Genomic DNA, 9,530 nt, shown 5'->3' with positions numbered 1-9,530 from the left:
GAAGTTTGAAGTACGTGCTAAAAAAACCGAGTCACGATCGACGTTTTTCGAATGTTTTGTGGGGAATGATAAGGCTTGATGATTTAGAATATTATCTCTAAGAAACGGAGTGCATAAAACAGTAAATGAGTTCTTCAAATCGAACTCTACTTCGGAAACCCAAATCGTGGAAGTTTGAAGTACGTGCTAAAAAAACCGAGTCACGATCGACGTTTTTCGAATGTTTTGTGAGGAATGTTGAGGCTTGATGATTTAGAATATTATCTCTAAGAAACGGAGTGCATAAAACAGTAAATGAGTTCTTCAAATCGAACTCTACTTCGGAAACCCAAATCGTGGAAGTTTGAAGTACGTGCTAAAAAAACCGAGTCACGATCGACGTTTTTCGAATGTTTTGTGAGGAATGTTGAGGCTTGATGATTTAGAATATTATTTCTAAGAAACGGAGTGCATAAAACAGTAAATGAGTTCTTCAAATCGAACCCTACTTCGGAAACCCAAATCTGGGAAGTTTGAAGTACGTGCTAAAAAAACCGAGTCACGATCGACGTTTTTCGAATGTTTTGTGAGGAATGTTGAGGCTTGATGATTTAGAATATTATTTCTAAGAAACGGAGTGCATGAAACAGTAAAAGAGTTCTTCAAATCGATGATGATTTAGAATATTATTTCTAAGAAACGGAGTGCATAAAACAGTAAAAGAGTTCTTCAAATCGATCCCTACTTCGGAAACCCAAATCTGAGAAGTTTGAAGTACGTGCTAAAAAAACCGAGTCACGATCGACGTTTTTCGAATGTTTTGTGGGGAATGATAAGGNGGAAACTCAAATCTGGGAAGTTTGAACTACGTGCTAAAAAAACCGAGTCACGATCGACCTTTTTCAAATGTTTTGTGAGGAATGATAAGGCTTGATGATTTAGAATATTATTTCTAAGAAACGGAGTACATAAAACAGTAAATGAGTTCTTCAAATCGAACCCTACTTCGGAAACCCAAATCTGGGAAGTTTGAAGTACGTGCTANACACCCAAATGGTGGCGAGAGTTCTCTTATTTATAATCATTTACAGAATACAGAAATAAGGTAAATTACAAATAATAAGGAAATAGCGATAAAAGGAAAGAATAATAAATGAATACAATATATTTGCATTTAGTAAAAGAGAAAATATGGTAACCCGTAATGTAAGGCAAATATCTAGATATTTGCCTTAATGAACGGTCAACTATCCTTAACACCCCCCCGCAAGCTGAGCGTCGGATTTGAACGAACATGAAGCTTGGATCTGAAAAATTCAAAAAGAGGTCGAGAAATACTCTTTGTGAAGATGTCAGCAACTTGGAGATGAGAGGGTACATATTGTGTACGAAGTTTGCCAGTGATAACAAGTTCTCGAAGGAAATGATAATCTAGTTCAACATGCTTGGCCCGCTTGTGAGAAACAGGATTAGAGCTCAAAAAAATAGCACTTTTGTTGTCACATAAGAGTAAGGGCTGCTGTGAAATAGGGACCTTGAGGTCATGCAAAAGATGCGTAACCCAAAGAAGTTCAGCAGCAGTTGTGGCAAGAGCACGATACTCAGATTCACAGCTGGAGCGTGATACAGTAGGTTGCTTTTTGGCACTCCAAGAAATGAGATTGTTACCAAGATAAATAGAATAGCCGGATGTAGAACGACGAGTATCGGGACAACCAGCCCAGTCAGCATCCGAATAAGCGACTAGCGTACTAGGAACAGTGGATGGACGAAAGATAAGACCAAAGTGGAGTGTTCCTTTGACATAGCGAAGAATACGTTTGACAGCAAGAAAGTGATCTGCAGTAGGGGCATGCAAGAATTGACTGACAGAATTGACAGCATAGGCAATATCTGGACGCGTGATAGTCAAGTACTGAAGGGCGCCAACAAGAGATCTGTAGAGAGTAGGATCAGAGAAAGGAGAACCATCAGCAGTCAGGTGTTGAGAAACAACCATGGGAGTGTGAACTGGTTTGCTATCGAGCAACTGAGCACGAGTAAGAATATCTCGAGCATATTTTAACTGACTGATAAAGAGACCATCAGGAGTGGGTGAAGCTTCAAGACCAAGAAAGTAACTGAGAGAACCCAAATCTTTGGTAGCAAACTCAGAATGAAGCTTGCGAGTAAAGCTGTTAATAAGAGATGAGTTGTTGCCGGTAACAATAATGTCATCAACATAAAGAAGCAAATAGATAAGGTTAGATTGCTGATGAAAGACAAAAAGGGACGTGTCAGCGCGACTACAAGAAAACCCAAGTGTGAGAAGAAATGAGCTAAAACGCTGAAACCAAGCACGAGGAGCTTGCTTTAAGCCATAGAGAGCTTTCTTTAATAGACAAACATGCTTTGGAAATCGAGGATCAACATACCCAGGAGGTTGTTCCATATGAACACGTTCAATAAGCGTTCCATTGAGAAAAGCATTCTTGACATCAAGTTGTCGAAGAGGCCATTTATTTGTGACTGCAATAGAAAGCACAACACGGACAGTGGTAGCTTTGACAACTGGACTGAAAGTGTCAGTGTAGTCAAGACCAGGAACCTGAGTATAACCTTTGGCAACGAGACGAGCCTTGAAACGCTCGACGGATCCATCGGGCAAATATTTAATACGAAACACCCATTTAGAGCCCACGATGTTGGTGTTGGCAGGGCGAGGAACCAAAGTCCAAGTATCATTTTGTTGTAACGCTCGAATTTCTTCATCCATGGCAGCCACCCAAGCAGGATTCTTAGCCGCAGATTTGAATCCTTTTGGCTCAGTGGATGCAAGAAGAGCAGAGAGAAGTCCAGATGAGCCCAACATACCAAGATTTGCTGGATGACGAGTCTTGAATATACCAGCTTTGGCGCGTGTGATCATAGGATGAGTGCCCAAAGAAGAGAAATCAACAGGAGGTTCAATAGAGGTTGAATTAGAAGTCGAGGGTGACAAAGTGGAACCTGCAAGAGAAGTATCAACCTGCACAGACTCATCTACAAGGTCAGAACAAATATCACACGGGGATGAACTGGATTGAGGAATGTGCGGTGATGAAGTGGTAGGGGGGGATGAATCAATATGATGAAGATGTGGTTCCAAGAAATTTGAAATAGGAATAGTGGAAAGAGGTTGGGCTTGGGAGCTAGGGATAGCAGGAAAGTGAGTTTCATCAAATTGAGCATGGCAGGTGATATATAGCTTAGTGGTGGCGGGATCAAGACAGCGGAACCCTTTATGAACAGGACTATAACCCAAAAAAATACAAGGAATGCTGCGGGGAGAAAGCTTGTTAGGCATATAATCACGCAAATAAGGATAAACACGACAACCAAAGGGATGAAAATTGTCATAATGTGGAGTGTAGCCATAAAGGAGTTCAAAGGGTGACTTACCTCCAAGAAGTGGAGTAGGCAACCGGTTGATAATATAAGCTGCAGTGCTGAAGGCGTCAACCCAAAAACGAGGAGAAAGATGAGAGTGAAAGAGAAGGGCCAAGCCAGTCTCAGTCACATGACGATGTTTTCTCTCAACACGACCATTTTGAGCAGGTGTATATGGACAAGAGAGTTGATGGTGGATGCCAGAATTACGTAAATGAGTTTTGAAACAAGTACTAGTAAATTCGGTACCACCATCGCTTTGAAATACCTTGATACGAGAAGAATATTGATTTTCCACAAATTTTTGAAATTGAAGAAAAATATCAAAAAAATCAGATTTAAATTTTAAAGGGTAAAACCAAGTGAATCGAGAATAATCATCAATAAAAATAGCATAATAAAGAAAACCCGAATTTGATTTGACGGGAGAAGGACCCCAAAGATCACAATGAATAAGATCTAACACATGAGACGACCTACGTTCATTGCGGGAATAAGGCAATCGATGGCTTTTCGCAAGCTGACAACTATTACATAATGATGGAGAAGGCAATAAAGACGTAAGAGAAAGATGACCTTTTTTATTTAAAAAAGAAATAACAGAATGATTCACATGACCCAGACGAGCATGCCATAAATCATATGAAGCACGTAAAGATTTGTTTTTAAGGGCTGAAATAAAAGCAGAGTTGCCGCGCTCCAGCACATATAGCCCTCCATCTCTTTTACCGGTTGCCACCACCCTTCCTGTTTGATGATTCTGGATAGTAATAAGATTATTAGTAAATGTAACGGAGAGAGGAAAATCAGACGTTAATTTACTTATGGAAAGAAGATTTTTAGTGAGGTGAGGGACAACCAAGACATCTAATAAGTGAATATTTGGAACAGGAGAAAGAGTACCGATGTGGGTAATGGGTAGGGATGCACCGTTTCCTACAATCACAGAGTCCTTACCCGTGTAATTTTTAGACTGATCCAGAATTGATGGGTCGGCAGTCATATGGGCCGAAGCTCCAGTGTCCAAAAACCAATCAGCAGCATCAGGTCCAGCAATAGAACATGACGTGTTAAAGGCTTCAGCAAGGTGAGCATGAGAAGAATCAGGTCGAACATACCGTTGGTTGCAGCGGTCAGCATAATGGCCCTCTTTGCGGCATATTTGGCAATGAGGTGGTCGACGACCCTGACTTGAGTGGGTTCGTCCTCGATTAGAAGAGTTGTTTTTGTGAGAATAAGAACGACCTCGCTGGTTGGTAAAGGAAGCAGGGTGACTTTCATGGGTGCGGCCACGATTAGTGGCTATGAATGCTGTAGGAGTGGAGTCAGAGGACTCAAGGGAGCGCTGGAACAACTCAAAACTTTCAGTTTTAGAGACTAGATCTGCAAAACAGGGGATAGGGGTGAGAGCCATCAGAGCAGTAGAAAAAGCTGAAAATTCGGTGCCGAGTCCACGAAGGAACCAATGCACTTTATCAATGTCCTCGACGGGTCTGCCAATGGCATGAAGTTGGTCACAAATTTTTTTGAAGGCACGGGCATACTCAGCAACAGGTTTTGTGCCACGTTTCATCAACTGCAAGTCATCCTTGAGTCTCAGTTCACGAGCTTTTGACTGATGGCTGTACGTAGTTTCCAACGCAAGCCAAACATCACGTGCAGTAGAGAGACCAACGACAACAGCCATGGCTTCCTCAGTGAGAGAGGAGAGCAGGAGACAGAGAAGTCGTTGATCGGCTGCTCTCCATGCCAAATATTTGGGGTTGAATGTTGAGGAGGTTTCTGGTTCAAAGCGAGGTGGTGGAACCATAGTTCCATCGACATAGCCCAGCATGTCTTGACTCTCAAGAAGAGGGAGAAGTTGGCTTTTCCAAAGAAGATAATTGGAGGAAGAAAGTTTGATGGTGATCATATGGATTAGAGTATTGAAAGGAAGAAGATGATAACAAGATTCGGAAGCCATAGAGAAGAAAGGATCAGGGTTGTTAAACCGAAAGGGCTCTGATACCATGTGAATGTTTGATTAATCCACCACACCCAAATGGTGGCGAGAGTTCTCTTATTTATAATCATTTACAGAATACAGAAATAAGGTAAATTACAAATAATAAGGAAATAGCGATAAAAGGAAAGAATAATAAATGAATACAATATATTTGCATTTAGTAAAAGAGAAAATATGGTAACCCGTAATGTAAGGCAAATATCTAGATATTTGCCTTAATGAACGGTCAACTATCCTTAACAGTTTTGCTCAACATCGAGCAAAGGAGAAATTGTTTTTTTTTTGCGACGATACTATAATATCCTTACAGCTAATACTATAATAATTATCCTAATAAGTACATGTCCTAACACTTAACCAACTAGTATGGTATAACCATACAAGGTCTTTTATATATATATATATATATATATAAATAAAAGACAATTGACTGGTGGGGTAGAATTTGGTTAATTGGTCTATATCATATTTATTTATAGATTTGATGGAATAATCTTGATGATGGGTCGGTAAGTTATGATTAAATGCAATTAATTTTAGAAAGTACACTTTTTGAGAGTGTGATAAGGTAAATCAATGTCACACTAAACATTCTAAATACCCTTTATTAATATTTAATTTATGTTCATTTTAATATATATTGAAGTTGACCAAAGACAATCCGACAAACAGAAAGAAACCCACTCACAAAAATGTCAAAAATACAAATTTTGTCTTATAATTCATTAAAAAAAACATTTTCTTCTCATTATCATCGTATCTATCCATACAATTTGGGTCTTGTCAAGAACATAGATTGAAATAAAATCCAAAACACTGGAACATGTGTGTGTGTGTGTATGTGCAAGACAACCAACATTTGATTTGGATTATGAACAAAGTCAATAGGAATAAACGCGGTTGTCATCAATTTGAATAGGACCCTCCACTTTAAAAAGAAAAATCCAACCCATAAAAGACTTCAAGAAGGTCATACGCGTTCGACTATTTAAGGTGTAAAATAACAACCCAAGTTCGTTCTTAACAGATATTATTCATTTTAGCCTGTTACGTATCGTCGTCGGCTTCATAGTTTTAAAACGTGTCTATTAGGTTAAGGTTTCCACACGCTTATAAGAAATGTTTCGTTCTCCTTTCCAACGGATGTAGAATCTCACACTCCACCTTCCTTTGAGGGTCAACGTCCTTGCTGGTACACCGTCTGGTGTTTGGCTTTGATACCAATTGTAACAACCCAAGTCCACTGCTAGTAGATATTGTTCGTTTTGGCCCATTACGTACCGTCGTCAGTCTCATGGTTTAAAACGTGTCTACCAAGGAGATGTTTTCATACCATTATAAGGAATGTTTTGTTCCCCTCTCTAACTAATGTGAGATCTCATACAAAGAGAGGTTCGATACTACTTTGTTTAAGGAGGGGATTGTTGTTGAAATCCCGAATTGGCTAATTAAGGAAAAGATCATGGATATACACGTAAATGACACAATCTCCATTAGTACAAGACATTTTAGAGAAACCAAAAGTAAAGTGAAGAAAGTTTATATAACTCAAAGTGGACAATATTATACCATCGTAAAGGTCATTTATTCCTAATAGAATTGACCGAGTAGAAACAAGAAAAACCCACCAAACTTTAGTATGGTAGAAGCTTCTCACGCCCGGACCCATACATTATACACCCTCTTTCTTTTCTTAAATTTGGCATACCGTGCCATTGTTAAACTGTTCGAATTTATGAAAAAGTTCTATTCGAGAGGGAAAAATATAGAGCTTTTCATACTCATTCGACACGTTCTAAAGTACACGAACATAATTTTGAAAGTTTATGAATCTCGGGCGTTTCTCGACTGTATCCAACTTAGGACAATCCAAGAATCATGTCTCCTCCATGCTTTATACTATTACCTTTCGTTTTCGTTTCCCCTTGGAGCTGTCTTCCAAATTAAATTCTAATTCTTTTTCTTCTACATTTGCAGGTAGCTGTATTCAATGAGAAAATATTATTAAACACATAATTAAAAAAAAAAAAAAAGAATAATTTATCATTTCAAACACTCATCAACATCCATAATATCAAAAAAATTTGGAACACTACTGATTTACATGATTTTGGGATCCATCCTTTCAAATTTGATGATATTTATATATAAATATTTAAATATATATTAGAGACGGCTAAGAACATGATGAACAATCATCACCTCATAGAAATCTAAATTAAATGAGAATTTTTTTTTTAACAGAAAAAAAAAACATCATGAAATGGGTCAAACAATTGTTGTTGTTCTTTTGTGGATCATGTGTGTCATTTTGTGAAATAAAAGAAGTTCTAGGGCCTATCAAGAATAAAAAAATTAATATTTGTTTTTTTTTTTTTATAAATATTTTTGTTAAATAAAAAATGGAAAATAAATAAAATAATGGTTAGGGATTTTAGTACACACCAACATGGAAGGCAATCATAGTTGATGTCTCTCCAAAGAGTCTTCCATTTCACACCTCACAATATAAAAGAAAGTTGTAGAGAGAGTGAAGTTGAAGGGTTTGGTTCTGAATATATTACCATTTTTTTAAAAATTATTTCTTTCTTTCTTTTTTATATTGTAATTAAAATAATAATTAATTAAATAATTATCAATTTTATATATATCAGATCATATGAACGGATTTTAACTCTAGAATCGCATGTCCAAATTTCTTTCGGAATCCCGAGGTTAAGATTTGGGATCCTACCCGATCCTTCAACAAGCTTATATGTGATACTCATGTCTACACATTGTCCCTATCTTGCTTATGCTTGATTTCCTCTTCAATGTATTATATAGTGTGTTGGATGATACATTGTTCTCTTCAGTCGCATCATGATATTTTTTAATTTTTTGATACTAAAAAATATCGTTTTTTTGTTTGATAAGAAACTTTTAAGTTTGTGGGGGTAAACTTATAATTTTACGGTCATAATCTTAAGGTTAAGAGAGACGGAGAATAAACGTAAAAGGGTAAAATGGTAATTTTAAGAGGGAGAGGGAAGTTGGGAGGGTTGTCGATGTCAAAAAGGGGTAATTAAGATCCTACAATAGGTCCCCCATGGATATGGATCTTCCCTTTTGCTTCTTACGCAAACTCTATTTCTCCACTTTTTATTTTATTTTATTTTGTTTTGTTTTGTTTATTATCTCTTTTTGTTCATTTAGAGAAAATTGGAATTTTGGAGCCGGAGTTTTTGGTGGGGTCTGACGGAGAATGTTTAATGATGCGGTCCACCGCATGATTGGATCCGCAGCCGACCACCACTGCCGTCCTACGTGGATTAACCAAACCCAACTTCCACCACCCCCACCACCGCTCTACGCGGCTGAGGCGGGGCGGTGGTTCGACTATTTCTTCCAGATAATTGGACGTTTTAGTGCTCCGACCACCATGCAACTTGCCCATCTCCTTTAACGCCTTAATTTAAGCTTCAAGTTTTCTCCTTCATTTCCGCATTGGGTGTTGAAAATTGCCATCTTTAATTTAAAAAAATGGAATTCTCCGTTATAAAATTATGGGTAGAAGGAAGAAATTGATTGGCGAGGCGGTTGTGACCTTAAAATGATGAGATTATGGTGGAAAAAGGCATAGAAGAAGAATGAAATATAAAAGAGATACCCCATGGCCATGCCGACCTTCATAAGTCCTTGTCCTGATAGCAACTCATGTCCATGACTTCCCATTACATACATTTAATCACATCATAAAAACGACATGTCCAACATTCCCCACTCCCCTCCCCTTCTTTCTTTGCTCTCTAATGCTTTTTCCTCAACCTACCCAAGTACCGGATGCCCTTCACTCAACACGGCCAATTGCACGATAAGATCTCGAACGTTTTTATGATTAGAATTATATAATGTTTAATTAATTAAACTATATTCAAGTTGATAAGTAAACACGATATAATAAATTTTTTTAATAATTAAAAATAAAATTTGACTCTATTTTTTTCAAAATTCTTTTTATTTTTATTTTTGGTTTGCTTGGTTTATGTGCTACGTAAAGTAAAAACACTCACCACCAACTACTGAATGACACGTGGCCCTCACTGCACTCCTCAACGTACTCGTTTTAACTTTTTTTTTTTTTTTTTTTTTTTTTTTT

The sequence above is a fragment of the Cucurbita maxima genome, unplaced genomic scaffold (assembly GCF_002738345.1).
Source record: "Cucurbita maxima cultivar Rimu unplaced genomic scaffold, Cmax_1.0 Cma_Scf00023, whole genome shotgun sequence".
NCBI lineage: Eukaryota > Viridiplantae > Streptophyta > Magnoliopsida > Cucurbitales > Cucurbitaceae > Cucurbita > Cucurbita maxima.
This window is presented reverse-complemented; position numbering follows the sequence as displayed.